The sequence below is a fragment of the Pinus tabuliformis genome, chromosome 6 (genome assembly GCF_031772625.1).
Source record: "Pinus tabuliformis cultivar Carrire ecotype Pingquan chromosome 6, CPIR1, whole genome shotgun sequence".
NCBI lineage: Eukaryota > Viridiplantae > Streptophyta > Pinopsida > Pinales > Pinaceae > Pinus > Pinus tabuliformis.
Genome location: NC_142292.1, coordinates 716012624 through 716032621, shown reverse-complemented (window position 1 = coordinate 716032621; position 19998 = coordinate 716012624).

Sequence of the window (19998 nt, the reverse complement as noted above, 5' to 3'; positions counted from 1 at the left end):
TATGCCTGGGATCAGTCCAACTGCTTTCGCAAACTGGCAAGTGATGGGACAGACGGAGCGAAGGTGTTGATATGAAATTTCGTGTTCAATTTTGGGAGGTGAGGAGTAACCAACTGCAGAGTTGTGAGAGAGGGGTTGCGAGTTACTGCCTTGACCAGATGGTTGATGAGTGAGTGTGAGGGGAATTTCAGCCATGTACAATTGGCTTCCCTCCTTCTAGCACCAGAAATGTTGACGGTGCTGGACCCGCCAACATTCAGGGGATCACCCCTGCATGAAGACTGTTAAAATTGGCAACTACGGCCAAAATCCATGTGGGTCATCTTATTTATGGTAGCTGATATTTTTCTTGGATCCCTCTCATCGAGAGGTGTAAGATTGATCTAAAGGTCATCCGATTCCAACAAGTATTCATGGATTTATGAATTTATTTGTGTTATAAGACAAATTGTCAAGTCAGCCAACAAATTGTGTAGGCTCAGAAGCCCAATAGTCATGTCTATTCATCATCTCAATTTTAGTATAAATAGGAGAGGACTTGAAGTCATTTGGAAGACACACTCTTCATGTGATCTATTCCTCTCCACATCTTTGGGTTTTTGGTGAAGGAGAGAAACACTAAGAGCACGTTGGGTTAAGTAGATGACGCCCTAGCCGCAGTAGCTGATGCCCTAGCTGCAGTAGATGATGCCCTAGCCGCAGTAAGGATGATCCCCTATACGCTGTCTCAAGAGGCTCAATCCGCAGATGAAAGGAGGGCTAATATAGTCCCTAAATGAAGGCCTGAATCTGCTGTCTATTGACCCTATACGCAGCAAGAAAGAGACTCGTTATCCACAGTCACAAAAGAGGCATAGCCGCAGTTGGAAGGAGCCCTACCACAGGTCCTATTACGCAGCAAAATAAGGTCTTTATACAGCCCTATATCCGCAATTGAATACGCTGCACAAAGGAGGGCTAAATGCAGTCAAAAGAGACCTCATCTATCCGCTGTTGAGGAGCCCTAATCCGCCATCCTGAAGAAGATTTATACGTAGTCAAAGGAAGACCTATATGCTTCTTGAAGAAGCTCCTCCTAAATGTTGTCAAGGAAAGGTCTTAGAGCTACTGTTACATGCAGCCTTTATTCTGCAACTAGAAGATCTTATACACAACTCTAAGAGACCTATTAGAGTCATCTAAACAAGTGTCATAATGCCACATTGTTGTAGGTGATAGCATGGCCTATTTAAGGACTGTTTGGGCAAGTTAAATTTATTCTTTAGAGGCAATAGAATCTGCAATAAGGAGGAACTAGAGGTTGTTGTTTAAATTTTGGATCCCTAAGCCACAACCAAGAAGTGCCCTAACCAATCATCATGACAGCATCAAATACCATGATGTGTGCAGCATGATGATGGAGAGCAGCAAGTTGTGTACAGCAACTCAGCAGTGGAACAGTATCATGCAGCATGGTGACAGTTGCAGCATGATGGGGCAGAAAAGTGATGATGGATATTGTATGTTGTGCAGCATAGAAGTCATTGAGTGAAAATCAGTGATAAAGAGCAGCTCAATGATTGGAGTAGCTCAGTGACAGGTGCAACAACATGAAGTGCATAGCATGGTCATGATAAGTCCAGCATGGTGCAGCAAGGGTACAAGATGCAACACTATGATAGGTGAAGGAGTCACCTTGGAGAATCAATTGAAGCAACATGTCTTCAACTGATCTGAGGTGAAGACAATGCCCAAGCAAGAGTGAAAGAGAAATCCCTGAAGACAGTTGGGAAAGGACAAAAGGATCAGTGGATTCCTCATCCCTCTTCAAATTCACCAAGGGTTAAGTCGAAGCAGAGAATAGTATCATAATGGCGCAATGGAAGTTTCTGATGGCCTACCTAAAGATCACTTCATTGGGAAGTTCGGATCTAAGGGTGGAAGGAAAGGCGGATGCCTTAGTTGCAATAAGTTTGGCCATTATGCGAAGGAGTGTCCAAATGGTAGAGACACATCTCTTGATGAAGATAACAATCATTCCAGGGACATCTTCAATGATCAAAGGAATGACAGGTAATGCAAGTCATCAAGGAAATGGTCGACTCTTCAAAGAAAGTAAGGAACCCTAGGTATGAAGAATCAAATGTTGTTTCTGATAAGATAAAGAAGTGTTATCTTGTATTAGCCCTCTCCTTCAGATTCTTTGGGAATCTGGCTTATTGATTGTAGTGCTTCAAGGCACTTCATCGGATAGATGGGTACACTCTCTAATTTGGTAGAGATGGAAACAATCGTGGGATTATACTTGGAGCCGATGCCACCTATCCCAGAAAGGGTGTAGGGAATGTTATCCCTCAACTGAATGAGGGTAACTCAATTCATTTATAGAATCTCTTTTATGTACCTGATCGCAAGAAGAACCTGGTGTCCATTTCAGCAATGGAAGTCAAAGGTTTCAGGGTGGCACTCATCAATGGAAAGGTACGTGTTTGAAAATAGAATTTTCAAAGATTTTTTTGAGTTCAGGGTTGTATCAAGTTGCAGGAAGTCCACTGGGGACCATGTCCATTGACACATAGCACCGAAGGTCTGTGAGTCAGATGGTGACAGGGATTCCTGAATTCAAAAAGAGCATGAAAGTACATGTCTAAGATGTACCAAAGGAAAATCTTACAAGGGGACCATTCCCCTCATGTAGCAGGTCCGCAGATTTGGAACAACCCGAGGAGTTTTAGATTCATGATTGAGAATCTCATGTATACAATTGGAAGAAAGCCCTCTATGGCTTGAAGCAAAACTCCCCAGGCATAGCATGAAAGGATTGATAGCTATCAGATGAAGCTGAGATTCACTAGGAGTGAAACCGATCTAAACCATTACCTGAAGGTTGTGGATGATAGATCTCTCATACCGACTCCTTATGAGGACGACCTATTTCTGACAGGTGCAGACCCTCTCATTTGCAGAAGTAAGAGGGAGTTCGATTCCAAATGTGGAATGATAAACTGCAGCTTGTGACTACCTCGAGGATATTAACTTTCAAAAGTTATATGGTAGTGATGTCGGGCCAGATTTTGGAAATGCCTCCGAGTTTCATAAACTCATTCGTGTTGATTTTCTTGGTGAACCTGCCTGGACATATGTTTTGCAGTTAGCATGATGAGCTCATATTTGGTTGAGCCTCACTGGATTGGTGCCAAGAATCTTATGAGATATCTTCGGGGCACAATCTCTCATGGATTGAGATACACTGCCGAAAATATGAAACTGCATGATTATTTGAATGCTAAGTGGGCAGGCAATGTGGAGGAACACTAGAGCACTTCTCAGTGCTGGTTTTCTTTGGATTCTGCTTCAATATCATGGATGAGCCGGAAGTAGAAGTCGGTTGTTATAAGCACCGCCGAGACCGAATACATAGCTATGGTATGATCTCGTATGAAACTGCCTGGTTGAGGAAGCTCTTCAGTGAGCCATTTGTACACATGATGAATACCACTATGATTCTCTATGACAACCAGAGGTGGGATTCAATTATTGAGGAATCCCTTATTCGATAATTGCTCCAACAGATAGACATCAGATACTACCTTATCTAGGATATGGTAAGTCTATGAGCAAGGAAGCTCCATCGCTGTGAGATGATGTACAGGTCGCTACACTTTGTCAAATCCCCAAGGGGGAGATCAAATCTGTGATTTTCCCAAACGACTTGGAGTCGTCCAGAGACCCTTGTAAAAGGGTCATGCATGTTGCATACATTGAGCTCTAGGAGCTCTGGGGGCTTGGGGTACTTACTGGAGCAACATATGACCACAGGGTGACTCACCCTCCCCTGGTGGTGTACTATGAACAGGATGATTAGTTCTCTTGTGGGCCAGGATGATTCGTTCTCCATGGTGACTGTGGAACAAGATGATTCTTTCTCCGATGGGCCAGGATGATTTGTTCTCCGTGGTGATTGTGTAACAGGATGATTCATTCTCCTGTAGACCAGGATGATTAGTTCTTCGTGGCATCCACTGGACAAGATGATTCATTCTCCATGGCATCCACTGGACAGGATGATTCGTTCTCCTGTGGATAGGATGATTCGTTCTCCTGTGGACAGGATGATTAGTTCTCCTGTCGAGGCATCCTACCCATGCAGTCTGGGACTCATGGGAAGTACCTCTCATATGATCAATGAACAGGGAAATGAGGATAGGGACCATAGTAGTACCGATGGATGCATCGTTGTATCTATCGTACTCCCTATGCTAGGATGACCTTCATTGATCTGGGATCAATGATACTGGTTTGGGACCAATGAGAGTGGTACACCCTCTGAAACTGACTTCGGGTCAATAGAGGACTGGTCTGGGACCAGTGAAAGTGGTACACACTCCAGACTCACTTCGGGTCAGTGGAGGATGGTATGATACATCCTCGATCACTTCTTCTTCTTCATAGTTCGAGCAAAGCAGAGCAGAGCTCGACAGATCAGAGCAGAGCTCAGCAGATCAAAGCAGAGCAGATCAGTGCAAGGCACTGATGGCAAAGATAGTACAGTCGAACATATGGATCAACGGATGGAGTTCTCCCTAGTTGAGAGGGAGTGTTAAAATTGGCAACTAGGGCCAAACTCCATGTGGGTCATCTTATTTATGGCAGCTGATATTTTTCTTAGATCCCTCTCATCGAGAAGTGTAGGATTGATCTAAATATCATCCGATTCCGACAAGTATTCATGGAGTTATGAATTTATTTCTGTTATAAGACAAATTGTCAAGTCGTCTAGCAACTTGTGTAGGCTCAGAAGCCCAATAGTCATGTCTATTCATCATCTACGTTTTAGTATAAATAGGAGAGGACTTGAAGTCATTTGGAAGACACACTCTTCATGTGATCTCCTCCTCTCCACGTCTTTGGGTTTTTGGTGAAGGAGAGAGACACTAAGAGTACGCTGGGCTAAGTAGATGATGTCGTAGCCGCAGTAGGATGATCCCCTATATGCTGTCTCAAGAGGCTCAATCCGCAGATGAAAGGAGGGCTAACATAGTCCCTAAATGAAGCCCTGAATTTGCTGTCTATTGACCCTATACATAGCAAGAAAGAGACTCGTTATCCGCAATCACAAAAGAGGCATAACCGCAGTTGGAAGGAGCCCTACCACAGGTCCTATTACGCAACAAAAGGTCACACAGGAGGGCTAAACGCAGTCAAAAGAGACCTCATATATCCGCTGTTGAGGAGCCCTAATCTGCCATCCTGAAGAAGATTTATACGCAGTCAAAGGAAGACCTATATGCTACCTAAAGAAGCTCCTCCTAAACATTGTCAAGGAAAGGTCTTAGAGCTATTGTTACGTGCAGCCCTTATTCCGCAACTAGAAGATCTTATACGCAGCTCTAAGAGACCTATTACAGTCATCTAAACAAGTGTCATAATGCCACATTGCTGTAGGTGACAGCGTGGCCTATTTAAGGACTGTTTGGGCAAGTTAAAGTTATTCTTGAGAGGCAATAGAATCTGCAATAAGGAGGAACTAGAGGTTGTTGTTTAAAGTTTGGATCCCTAAGCCACAACCAAGAAGTGCCCTAACCAGTCATCATGATAGCATCAAAGATTGTGATGTGTGCAGCATGATGATGGAGAGCAGCAAGTTGTGTACAACAACTCAACAATGGAACAGTATGATGCAGCTCAGGAACATGGTATGATGTTGTAACAAGAATGCAGCATGGTAACGGTTGCAGCATGATGGGGCAGCAAAGTGATGATGGATGATGTATGTTGAGTGCAGCATAGAAGTCATTGAGTGCAGATCAGTGATAAGGAGCAGCTCAATGATTAGAGCAGCTCAGTGACAGGTGTAGCAACATGAAGTGCATAGCATGGTCATGATAAGTGCAGCATGGTGCAACAAGAGGACAAGATGCAACACTATGATAGGTGAAGGAGTCACCTTGGAGAATCAGTTGAAGCAACATGTCTTCAACTGATCTCATATAGATATAGAAGGTCAAAGTGTTGACTTCTGTTGTAAATGTACTATCTCTTTCTCTTTCTCTGTTGAACTATTGAAGAACATAAAAGAAGAATTGATCAAGGGTTTCCCCACATTGGGGTTTGTCCCTGGCTAGCGCCACATCTTGTGTCCTCTTGTCTTAACTTGTCTTCTGCGATTTATATTTATATTTATGTTCTATCTGTAGTTTACTTTAATGCTGATGTGATTGCTAATCTGGAAAAGATATTGAGCTAACTGTGAAAATTGAAATAAATTGCTCTAGCATAGAACATAACTAAAATTAACAAAGTCCCAACTAGACCTCACACAGTTTGGTGTGGGAGTCCCATTCGGTATGATGGCCTGGTTGCCATTATCTTTAAGGATTTTCCTCAACTCTTGCTTGTCAACACATGAGAGTGGTTCGCTTTGTCTTCGAGAAGTGAGGTTCGCGTGCCTGGTGAGTGTAAGTGTACTTGTGTCAATGGTTCTTTCACTGTGAGGGGAAGAAGGTGAAGGTGATTTCCAAGTTGAAAGGGATCAGTCCCAACTCGGTTAGGAACACACAACATAAAGGACATACACAACTTTTGGTGGAGCAGTCCACTCAGATGCGGGAATTACAACATACAAGGTAAGATAACACGTACAACACTCATAGATCAGTCTGAACGAGTGCAACGGTTGTTACAGCAAGGTTCATGTGAAAGGTCTATCTGATGTCCGACAGAGCAGTCGACACAAACGGGACAGCATTAGCAGCATATACAACACATTTCCATTAATAGATTATGCATTACAACAAATGAATCAGTTCAGATGTAGAAACAGGTTAAAGCAACATACATTACAAGTGTCAAAGATCAATCTTACAACAAATACAATACATGTGTGAAAACGTGATGGCCTGTTGACAGGCTTCTGAATTAAGCGAAAGTTCCAAGACACATCGTTACACCATACATCACTAACCTCGTCAGCAGGGCGTTGGAGCCACTACTTACTCCTCAAAGAAAAGATTACAGACTCTCTTAGCTATGTGAAAGAAGTTGAGGTGAAAAGTCCATTCATGTACAAATGAGGGGAGTATTTATAGCCAAGGGTGAAACTGACCCTTGTCGCTGTTCGACTACCCTCATGACCTTTCGACTTCCATGACTTTCTGACTTACATGAATCTATGTTCAACAAGTGGGTCTCTTCAACTTCCATGTTAAATCACATTGATTGACAACAAGCCCATAGTGAAAATGTGGGCAACATGACTCATGACTTGACATGACAATGCTAGTACATTTGTGCTCCTGCTGGAGTGCATGTCGAGCTACAGTGTTGTTGAGTGATGGATGTCTTCATGGTGTATCATAGCTTCACCTCTGCATGGCGAAGTGCGCGGAGTCTTCGATGGTCCTTGGTTCGTTTAATGAAGCTCTAGCATGTTGTTCCTTGTTTTCATGTTGGAAGGCTTGACAGGCTCACTTGTTCGCAAGGGTGCATTTTCGTCGCATTCGTCTGCTTCGCATACTTCATTCATCCGTCCGCTTCGAATGCTTCGTTTGTTTGTCCATTGGTGAACCTGTCCATCTGCATGTGTTCCCTTCGTTCATCCTGTTCATCGTCTTAACATGTTTGTTGGTGTACCTGTACCTGCAGTCACACATGATGAGTGCTGCTGAGTGATGGATGTCTTCATGGTGTATCATAGCTTCTCCTCTGCATGGAGAAGTGCGCGGAGTCTTTGATGGTCCTTGGTTCACTTGATGAAGCTCTAGCATATTGTTCCTTTCTTTCCTGTTTGAAGGCTTGATAGGCTCACTTGTTCGTGAAGGTGCATGTTCATCACGTTCATCTGCTTCGCATACTTCGTTCGTTCCCCTGCTTCGCATGCTTCGTTCATTCCTCTGTTGGTGAACCTGTCCATCTGCATGTGCTCCCTTCATTCACCCCGTTCGTTGTCTTCACATGTTTTTTGGTGTACCTATACCTGCAATCACTCATGACGAGACGACATCAAATCGATAACCTCCTAGTCTACCATGACACATGATTGACACATGATCATTCGGATGCGAGTGACTGGGAGAGGCAATAGGGTTGTGATGCGGGATGATAGCTCTAGGCAACTGCTAATGAAAACTACGCAAGAGTCACTAAGGGATGGAGACAGACAATCTGAGTCGACAGTGACTATCTGTAAGGTTTGGCTCAGCTGGGAGGCAAAATTGTGCAAATTTTGGGAGGGACAATGCAGGCTACAGGAGGGCAAGGTAGGCAAGCTCTGCTCATTGTCCAGAACGAACAGTCAGTAGGGGCTGGGCAGCTAAATTTGCGCAATTTTCTAGAGGAATGGGCCAGGCTGCATGAGGGGTCGGCAGGCAGGGATTGCGCAATTTTTCCGGGGAATCGCCCGGGAGACTGGCAGCCAGAACTGCGCAATTCCCAGAGGGAACAGGTAGTCTGCTGCTGGGAGATGCTAGCAGGGAAAACTGCACTAAGGTCGAGAGGCCTGCCTGCTGATCATCTCTGTGCAATTTCTGAGCTGAGTTGACTGAAGGGTAGAGGGAGACCTGCTCATGAGCCCTGCGTAATTTCTGAGATGAACAACTGGTCCACTGTCCAGTTGGCCAGCATGAGTTCTGTGTGAGTTGCTTGCGGGTAGCGCAACTTAAAAGAACTAGCTTGGTGCTTATGCGTTGTTCTCGCTGACAGTCGATCAAGTCGAAAGCAGGGTGATGGTCCGGCTGTCAGTGAGGAGTCTGGTCGCCAGTACTTCAGCAAAAATGACTGTGTGAACAATCGAAAGATGCATAAGTGATCATACAAACACACACTCGCATGACTTGACGACGAACCGACCAAACCATCAAACATACATGTTCAACATGACTTACCAACGGTGCAAGCGACGAATGCGACGACACACGTGATTGATCATTCATGATCGAGACAACGCTTGTGCGACAATGAATGTGACTCCATGTGTGAGTGCGACAGATGCCTTCATGGTGAACACAACAAACACATACAAAGCAAATGCTTTGTGCATAACCAGAACACAATCGCAAGCATGACTTAGACATCAACATGCAGAGACTTGCGTGAAATAAACAAGCAAGGCGAATGTAAAGACTCACATGAGCTCACGGAGTGAACCCAGGTGTGTGCAGTCATCAAGTGAAACTCTTCAAGGGAGGCTCTGAAATTAGTGCAGGCCAAATTTTAGAGGGTGGTTGTAGCTGCTACAACATAACCATATAGTATATATAGTACAACTATATATCTGGATACACTAGGCACTTACCTGAGCATAATCTAAGGTGTTGTGTCCCCTCCCTCTCAAATCCAGATCCCTCGCCCTAACATGAATACGTCTCCCTCGCCATCCCCGGGGTACTTAAGCTGTTGTGTCCCCTCCCTCTCAAATCTAGATCCCTCGCCCTAACATGAATACCTCTCCCTCGCCATCCCCGGGGTACTTATTGAGTCTACATTTTTCTTTCTTCTCCCATCCCAAAGCACCCATAAGCACAATATCCTAGTTCTTACTCCAATCTCACTCTTCCATTGCTGATATTTAACATCTAGCAAAATATCCTAGTTCTTACTCCAATCTCACTCTTCAATCTCGCTCTTCCATTGCTGATATTTAACATCTAGCAAAATATCCTAGTTCTTACTCCAATCTCGCTCTTCCATTACTAATATTTAACATCTATTTCTCTAACCAAGAACTCCTTTGGTTGCCATAGATAATAAAAATCCCCATTCAAGTCGCCCCATATCTAGCCTCAAACTCAAACATGGCAGCTTATTTCTTTCCTCATTGAACAACCATAATGGCTGTTAAACTCACATGGATAGGAAAACAATAGGAAAGATAAATCAGTGAGTGCATATTTTTTATTAACATAAGATACACATTTATAGTACAATAGGTGACTCTTGGGATTCAGATCCCAAGGTCTCTTGGACTGCTTTGTCCATTCGAATTCCACACTAACCCTTTAGGATTAGGTGTCCAACATTCCCCCCCTTAATCCGAAGGGTTATGTATGAGTCCAAGAAAAGAGTTGTAATACAAAATGTGCAAAGAATGCATGGCAGCACTAGGCTGAATGTGCTCTATGAAATGTTGGTATAAAAGGGCGGTGGTTTAAGGATGACCACCAACACTGGAACGCTTAGTGCAGTTCCTGGAACTCTTCCAAAACTGGCAAGAAACTGAAGTTTTCTGCTAGAGGAAGTGATCCTATTGTTTTAAAGAGGGAAACCTTCAACCATAAAAGGGAGGTCTCACCCCGCATAAAAGGTAAAACTTCAACCTGAAAAGGGAAGTCTCAACCTGTGATGGTTTAAGGATAACCAACAACTCTGGAATGCTTAATGCAATTCCTGGAACTCTTCCAAAACTGGCAAGAAGCTGGAGTCTTCTGCTAGAGGAAGTGTTCTCAATCTGTTCACGGGCATCTTTGTCTTTGGCTGCAACTCTGAAACTGGTGTGGCAGGTTGTGGCTCAGGCTCGCTTGATGTGACTTTGAAGCTTGTAGATGACCATCATTTCCCCCCCTGTCAGATACAAGGTGAGATGATGGAGAAAACTCAACTGCAAGACTGTTCAATATTCTGGAACAAGTTCTGACATGTGTTTGGAATATTTTCTTGGCTGTTGATGCCCATTGCCAAGAAGCGATCCATCCTAAATGAATCTTTGTTCTTGCAGGATGTTTGTTTTTGAAGCACCTGTGTGAAGAATGGCTGGTTTTATGACAGTGCTCACATGGATGAAGATCAAAACAGTGATCTTTCAGATGGCCAAATCGGTCACAGTGTTGGCATTTCACGATCTGTTGTTTTTGTTGTTGTTGTTGCTGGTGTTGCTGTGGAAGAGGGGCAGAATCTGGAACAGCTGGAGCTGAACTGCCATGAGGAGCAGCTGAACTGTCATAAATGAAACCAGCACTCTGAAACTGAATGGGCTTGGCATAGTCTGGAATATGAAAGAACAAGTCCTTGTCATATCCAAGACCAGTTCTGTGCTTGTTGTGGACAAGCTGTTCCCAAGGTCTGATGATGGGCTTGGGAAGTGCAGCTGCATCTGCATATACAACTGCTGTTTTATTTGAATGAACTGTACCATTATTAACATGTTGCTGATGGGTGGTTGTCTCAATGTTCTGAACAAAAACAGGTTCAGAATGATGTCTATTTTGATGTAGCTCTTCTTGCTGTAGCTGTGATTCCAGCTGCAAAAACTCTATCTTTTCTTGTGCATATTGCAGACATGTTTGAATGTCTGAAAGAGAGGCTTTGTTAATTTTGACTGTGCTATTAGCAGTGGACATGATTAGAGTTCTCAATAATTCTAATATTCTTTCAAGCTTAGCCATTTTTCTACACCTTAAAAATCTCCAAATCTCACAGAAAAATGTAAGCTGCTAAATATCTTCAAGTTGCACAAGAGAGCCCTATAGCTTAAAGGGAAAAAATCAACCAGAGATATCTTGAAATTGTCAAAATTATACAAATATCACCAGACTTTCTGTTCTTTAAATTCTGTAGAAATTTCACAGCAAGAATGAGAGGCTCAAAGTCCTTCCAACACAGATACAATAGATATGTTGCTCAACTGAAACAACCACAGAAAATACAAGTTTGTAGCCTTGGGGCTAGATCATTCTTTATGGAAGTCGCTGTAGAAAATACAAAGTTGGCCTATGCAGGTCACGAACCAACTTTAGACAGATTGCTTTAGGTCTGGAACCAACTGTCTTCTCAAATTAAAGCAACTTGGCATCTCTAAAAGAGTCTGCTACAGCAAAGATAATATGGACTTGTGCAAAATACAAAGCATTCGACTTTCCAACAATTCGACTTAGTGCAGGGGTTTCACATTTACAAAACATAGTCTCCTGGTCAAATGGATAATCTCCAATATACAGGTCAAACAAAGAACGACAAAGAGCAATATACAGCTGGTGCTTTGATTGCCTTTCCTCTCAATCAAAACTTGGTATATTCTTTACTGAGAATCCAACATTTGAAATATGGTCACGCGTCCTGGCAACCAGTATAAAAAAACGTTGCACCCCAACCAGATTTCGGGAGAATTAGATGCTGACTCTCGATTGAAGTTTCTTTTGATAATTGCATCTTTTAAAGGTTACGCGCTTAACATGGCGACCCGGCTAATGTATTTGATAATAAATGTTAAGATTCACCTTTCACCAGCTTCCCGAACTCCGGCTTATATGTAGATGAGAACAGTCTCAAGCAAAACTTTGTTGACAAGTATGGGAAGATGTCAGTAACAGAACTGAAGGACAGTAGAGAATTTTATGAAGATGTGATTGGAAATGATTTGAGTTTAGCAGTGAGGCTTGATATTGTGTATAGTAAATTAAGTATTGGTTCAGTGCGTAGTGCCTTTGAAGTATTAATTGGGAGTCGATTGCGGAGATTCAGTGGAAGCCAGAACAAGGAATTATTGCAAAGATTCACTTCTCAATTTAATGATGAGTACAAGCTACCACGGTACAAAAATACAGTTTACTAGATTACCTGGCCAGGTTCTCCAAACGAAAATTAATGAAAAGGAGGTTGGACGCATTCATGTCGAGAAGCTACGCAGAGAGGAACTATGCTGAGAAGAATAAGCTTATAAGCCAACATTCCAGGGAAAAATATGGTTATCTGCCACAGCTCTACGAGGAACTTGACAGTTCTATGCCCGGATTTCTTGGAAAAAGCGAGGAAGTCGAAGGTTATGTGCAGAGTTCCACCGTGGATATCATGGTGCAGAGGCAGCTCGGATGTTTCTCATACTCTGGTGCTTTGTCAGCTCAAAATAAAAAAGGCCGACAGGATCAGGAGCGAGAACATGCAATGTTTCTGCTGAGGTCAAACTTATGACTCACGAATTAACCAAGAATTCACCAATGCATTCCACGTTGGGATGAGCAGACAAATGTACAAAGAATAACACAACTCTCTTGCCCGTTATATATATTCTGTCTTGCAGGAAATTCAAACTCTCTTGACGTATTTTGACAAAGAAAACGAATAGATTCCAGAGAAATATAGACGAATGGCTGTTAAAACCGCTTCCTCAATAGCCAAAGCCTTCAGACCGGAATAATCTGGAATAATTTCACATGCCCAGGCGCCAGACGAAGAACAAGTTTGAAACCTTTGCTAGGAACCCAGGAGGAAATCTATGTTCTACCATTCTCGAGCAGCTAGAAGACCTTCGGCGAAACCTGGGCGAAATTTGAAGCTTGAGCCCGGAAACCTGAATGCTCTTCCAACGTAAAACTTAACACCGAAAATACATCACAGTCTGGCTGACAATGGGGATAAGGGTGCCCTTGCTGCAGTCGGATGAACTCAAGAACTGTTGATGAGAAGAATTTTCCCCAGAGAAGCCAACAGCTGAAAGGCGGACGAAAAGCTCCAGAATCCTCAGGGTAAAACGGATTTCCTAGAAATCCTTGAAGCACATTGCATACATTCCATTTAACCGATTACCGAGCTTTCGCCAATTTCGCCATGCGTTACAGCGTTGGCAGTGTATGCACAGAGAGGGCAGCGTGAACGGTGTATTCAGGCAATTGGCAGTGTATGCGCAGAGAGGGCAGCGTGAACGGTGTATTCAGGCAATTGGCAGTGTATGCGCAGAGAGGACAGAGACAGCGCTCAGGAGAATGCCAACGTTTAGGCAGGGCCAGGCATTGATTCTTTCTGCGCCAGGCATAGGCAGAGCAGCGCATGGACAGAGGGGCGTTTTGAATCAGGTCAGCACAAAATTATGGGCAAAATTATGAGCAGAGGTGCAGGACTGACATGCACATAACAGGCCACAGAAAAACAAGTGGCTCCGATACCATGTTAAACTCACATGGATAGGAAAACAATAGGAAAGATAAATCAGTGAGTGCATATTTTTTATTAACATAAGATACACATTTATAGTACAATAGGTGACTCTTGGGATTCAGATCCCAAGGTCTCTTGGACTGCTTTGTCCATTCGAATTCCACACTAACCCTTTAGGATTAGGTGTCCAACAATGGCAACTTATTTGAACAACCACAATGAGTGTTGGAAGGAACAAGAAAGCTATAGAAAATGAATCCATAATGAACATTGGAAGGAGCAAGAAAGCTATAGAAAAGGAATTCACATCTTACTGAAAAATAAATTCTCGGAACAACTACTAGTATTCCATTCTTGGTCATTAGCCCAAGACACATTGTCCTAACTTTGGCCATGGAAGGGAGTTTGTACGAAACTCTTTTGATGCTCTTCCACATGTCCAGGCATGTATAAGGCATATCTCATAATTGGAAGAAAGACACGAAGATATCATGATTAGGTGTTTTACTTCTCTTAGGACCAGGGAATGGTGGCTGGCTCAACACACTTGCGCCCCAAGACAATTCCTTCTCTAAAAGATTTGATTGAAAACTTCCATAGGTTTTGTGGCCCTAGATTGCAGAAGTATGAAGACAACTACCTGCACTTGTTGGCAGCCTAACAACAAGAAGGTCGTCTTGGCCATTTTGAAGGTAATGAAGATGTTGATGAAAATAAAGAGGAAATATTAGAAGAAGAACATCCTCTTGACCTTTTTGAACATAATGGCACACAAGAAGTGTGGGAACCACCGAGACTTTCCAGCTGAGTCTCGTAAGTGTGATGAAGAGCTTGCTGCCCCAGAGTGAGGAAAAAGAGATTAGCATGACACCTGTGATTTTGAAAGCATCCTTGTTGTTAAAAAAGACGGGCTATTGGAAATCCTTAACGAAAATCCTCTCAACCTCCTTCAGAACATTGGTGTTCCAGATCAAAGAGAGCGTGGAATATGATGTCCCAAATCATGATAATAATGCTGCTGCTATACTAAGTGAATTTTTATGCCCAGAATTCAAGAACAACACTGCTAGCATTGTTGAAGAAGGTACTGCAAATCTGAAAGAAAAATGCCACATCAAACCTGATTCCTAAGTGAATTTGGATATGTTCTTTCAGCAAAAAAGAGGCAAATCATAAATAATATGTTTTAATAACTAACCAGTTTATGATAATTTTCATATCTCCCTTCCCAAACTTGAATTGGGGTTGTTAGAGGTCTAATTGCTGAAGCAAGCAATGAGTTTGGGCGAAACAACGTCTTGTTAGAGCATTGAAGGAGCCAACCTTTTGATCAATAAAGAACATGCACAATGTGTGTTCTTGCAAGTCCTTGCTCTAACCATGTGTGTTCTTGCTAGTGCTAGGCTCTATTTTCTTCTATCATAGCACTCAATCAAGAGTATGTGATTTTGCTATATCAAGAGCATGCTTAAGAGATCACCAGTTAGAGGCAATGTGTTTTCCTCAAATGAGGAGAAAAATGGAGCTAGAATTCAATTATCAATATACAAATACCAACCACCTTTTCCAAGACCTTGTATGCCACAACATTGGCTCGAGAGTCCCTCGAACTAGGTTGATCTCTTAATATCTTAATCTTAGAACCCATAACACCTACTCAACTAAAATGAATACCTATATAGTATACTCATAACCCTATAGTATATACAATACAACTATATATTTGGATACACTAGGCACTTACCTGAGCACATTCTAATCTAAGGTGTCGTGTCCTTCCCCTCCCAAATCTAGATCCCTTGCCCTAACATGAACACCTCTCCCTCGCCACTCCCCTCTGTCTCCGACATGGACCCAGTGAAATTGGATTCTCCATGAAGATGCGGAGTACCATTGGTAAGACCCCGTGCACCTTGACTATAGCTTCGCAGTGACAACCTCTCACGAATGTGTGGGATAGGTGGGAGGTGGGGAACTATCAATCCTGGAATACCACTCTTTCATCTAAGGATGCCTAATCGCTTCTTTCTCTAGATTGATTCTCAAGGTGGGACACTGCAAGGTGGGTAGTTTATCTGGGGCAGATGCCTCTAAAGAATAACAGAGGTGTGCGAACGCGTAATGGTCTAAGCCTGCTTGACAGTGAGACTCATTGGTCGAATAGAGACGAAAGTCAGCCATAGTAATCCGGGACACCGTAACATGAATACCTCTCCATCGCCACTCCCCAGTACTTAATGAGTATAATTTTTCCCTTCCTCTCGCGACCATAAGCACACTTAAGCAAAATATCCTAGCTCTTACTCCAATCTCGCTCTTCCATCACTGATATTTAACATCTATTCCTCTAACCAAGAAATCTTTTGGTTGTCGTGATAATAAAAAGCCCCATCAAGTCACCCCATATCTAGCCTCAACCTCGACCAGAGCAGCTTATTTCTTTCCTCATTGAAGAGCCATAATGAATGGCTGGAAGGAGCATGAAAGCTTTAGAAATGAATTCACGTAAGTGAAAATATATGCTCGGAACCACTGCTAGTATTCCGGTCCTAGTCATTAACACAAGACGCATTGTCCTAACTTTGGCAAGGACATTATGGAGTTTGTAGGAAACTCTTTTGATGCTCCTCCACATGTCCAAGCATTTATAAGACATATCTCAAAATTGGAAGAAAGACATGAAGATATCATGATCAGGTTGTTTTTAACATTTTCCTTTTGGCATCCTTACAAGAGGAAGGACTTTAAGGTAATGGAGGTGGTTATAAAAATGAAGAGGAAATATTAGAAGAAGAACATCCTCTTGACCTTTTTGAAGATGATGGCACAAAAGAAGTTGGGGGCAACCACCAAGATTTTCTAGCTGAGTTTCCTAAGTGTGATGAAGAGCTTGCTTCCCCAAGTAATGAAGGTGTTGATGTAAATGAAGAGGAAATATTAAAAGAAGCACAACCTCTCGAGACTTTTTAAGATAATGGCACATAAGAAGTGGGGGGAAGGGGGGGGTAGCGAACCACCAAGATTTTCCAGTTGATTCTCCTAAGTGTCATGAAGAGCTTGTTGTCCTAGAACAGGGAGAGAGATTAGCATTACACAAGCAAGTTTGAAAGCATCCTTGTTGTTAAAAAGGATAGGGGCTATCGGTTAAAAAGGACATGTGCTATTGGAAAGCCTTGAGGAGGAAAATCCTCTCAACTTCCTTCGGGACACTGGTGCTCCAGATCAAGGAGACAACTTGGAAGATGATGCCCCAAATCATGATAATACCGCTGCTGCTATACTAAGTGAATTTTTATGCCCAAAATTCAAGAAGAACAACACTGCTAGCATTGTTGAAGAAGGCACTGCAAATTTGAAAGAAAATGCCACGTCAAACCTGATTATCAAGTGAGTTTGGATCTGTGCCTTCACAAAAGACAGGCAGATCATAAATACCATGTTTTAATGAGTAACTAGTTTATGATGATGGAGCATTATTTGATAAACTCGTTGTCGCAGGAAGTCAGTTTGATTACAAACTTGGTTCCCTGGAAGGTTTTGACAGGACTGGGGACAACTCCAGAGTGTACTTGAAGATTGATAAAAGTGGACCATTGTACCTTTGGACAACAGCGCAGATGACGATTGTGAGGATACCCCTAATCTGATCGAGGAAATGTAAATGGAAAAGATTTTGTACTCAGAGTTCGAGAAAAATAGTATTGATCAATTCTTAAATGCACGATCCACTAAATACATGGTTTTTAACCATTGGCAAGATGATGACAAAGTTGAAACCATAAACTGGCAAGCTTGTGTGACAATTATTACCATGATAGACTTAGGCCATGAAATACAAGAGCTGGGAGTGAGGCATTCCAAAGAAATAACGCAGCCAAAACTTAAGTTTAAATCAATGGAAGATGTTTAAAAGGCAAAGACATATGATGTGATGTTCGAATAGGTGAATGAATAAAGAAAGGAGATTATACAGTTATACACTGACCAAGAAGAGAAAATAACTAACAGTAAAACTGAATGCACACACAAGAAACAACACAAGATTTACGTGGTAAAACCCTGACAGAGTGTCAAGGAAACATCCACGGGGCAAGGGATTGGAATCTCTATTAATTCAACAATGATTCTCCACGATTACATTTCTCGGGAATTCACTAGTTTTATACAAACCTCCTCCGTTACATAACTGCTATTTCGGTATAAAACTAACTAATTACATTTTTACCCAAATTTACATAATCCATTGTCAGACTTCCAACAAACTCCACATTGACAACAATTTTCCTAATCCCTTACCCATGCGCATTCATCATCTTTTTTGCAAGCCAAGAGAAGCTAAACACCATCGCAGCTTCTCTACTGTAACTGGCTTTGTGAATATGTCTGCACAATTCTCTCGCGTATGGACCTTTTGAAGAGCTACTTTTCTGCCATCGATCACATGTCTCAGAAAATGATACCTTACATCAATGTGCTTGGTTCTGCTATGATAAACAGGATTTGTAGCCAAGTGAATAGCACTTTGACTATCACAAAGTACATTCACATTCTCCTGCGTCCTTCCAATCTCATCAAGCAGACCCTTTAACCAGATTGCTTCTTTACTGGCATCTGAAGTAGCTATATATTCAGCTTCGGTAGTGGACAACGCAACTGTTTCTTGAAGCTTTGACATCCAACTAATTGCTCCACCTGCAAGAGTAAAGACATAACCTGTAGTAGATCTTCTTTTGTCCAAATCACCTGCATAGTCAGCATCTACATATCCACAGATTGATCCTTCACTACCATTAAAGACAATGCAATGGTCACTTGTGCCTCTTAGATATCGAAGCACCCATTTCACTGCTTACCAATGTTCTTTACCTGGATTTGCCATGAACCTGCTGACAACTCCAACTGCATGTGAAATGTCAGGTCTTGTAGATACCATCGCATACATTAAGTTGCCTACAACATTTGCATATGGTACATGAGACATATACTGCTTTTCTTCATCAACTCTAGGACTCAAAACCACAGAAAGCTTAAAATGGGAAGCTAGTGGAACATTAACAGGTTTCACATTGTTCATAGAGAACTTTTCAAGTACTTTCTCTACATACTTCTGCTATGATAAGCAAAGCTTACCATTTTTCCTGTCTCTGTGTATCTCCATGCCCAAGATATGTTTTGCTGCTCCAAGATCCTTCATATCAAACGTCCTAGAGAGCTGAGCCTTTAACCTGTTGATCTCTTCCATGCTTTTGCTTGCAATAAGCATATCGTCAACATACAAAGCTAAGATAATGAATATGCCATTGAAACTTTTGAAGTATACACAATGATCATACTCACTTCTTATAAAGTTCTAGTTCACCATGAAGGAATCAAACTTCTTGTACCATTATCTGGGAGACTGCCTTAGACCATACAATGATTTCCTGAGCTTGCAAACTAATCTTCTTCTGCGACCTTGTACAAAACCTTCTGGCTGTTCCATATATATTTCTTCATTCAAATCACCATGTAGAAAAGTTGTTTTAACATCTAACTGTTCTAACTCAAGATTAAGTAACGTAGTTAGTGCCAACACAGTGTGAATAGAAACAAATTTTACAACTGGAGAAAAAATCTCATGAAAGTCTATACCTTCAACCTGAGAATACCCTTTTGCTACCAGTTTCGCCTTATACCTTTCGATACTTCCATCAACTTTCCATTTCAGTTTTAAGACCCACTTGCATCCAACAACACTTCTCCCTTCAGGAAGCTCTACAAGATCTCAGGCATTGTTCTTGGCTAAGGAATCCATTTCTTCTTCCATAGTCGTTTTCCATTTTTCGCTATCTGTATCATCTACTGCTTCCTGATAACAAGAAGGTTCCCCATCTTCAGTAATCAAAGCAAAAGATGAAGCAGAATATTCATACCTTTTGGGAGTTTTCCTTTCCCTTGTAGACCTTCTTAGAGAAACTGGTTGCTGAACTGGTTCAGAAACTTGAACTGGTTCAGAAGCTTCAACGGCTTCCTTTGTGTCTTCAACTCCTTTTTCTCCAGACGTCTCTCCTTCCTTTTGATTGTCACCGAAAGGTCTAGCCTCCAACTGAACTCGTTGATTTGGCGATACCTATTCCTGTTCAATTCTTTCAACATTTGATTTTAAAAGAGAAGATT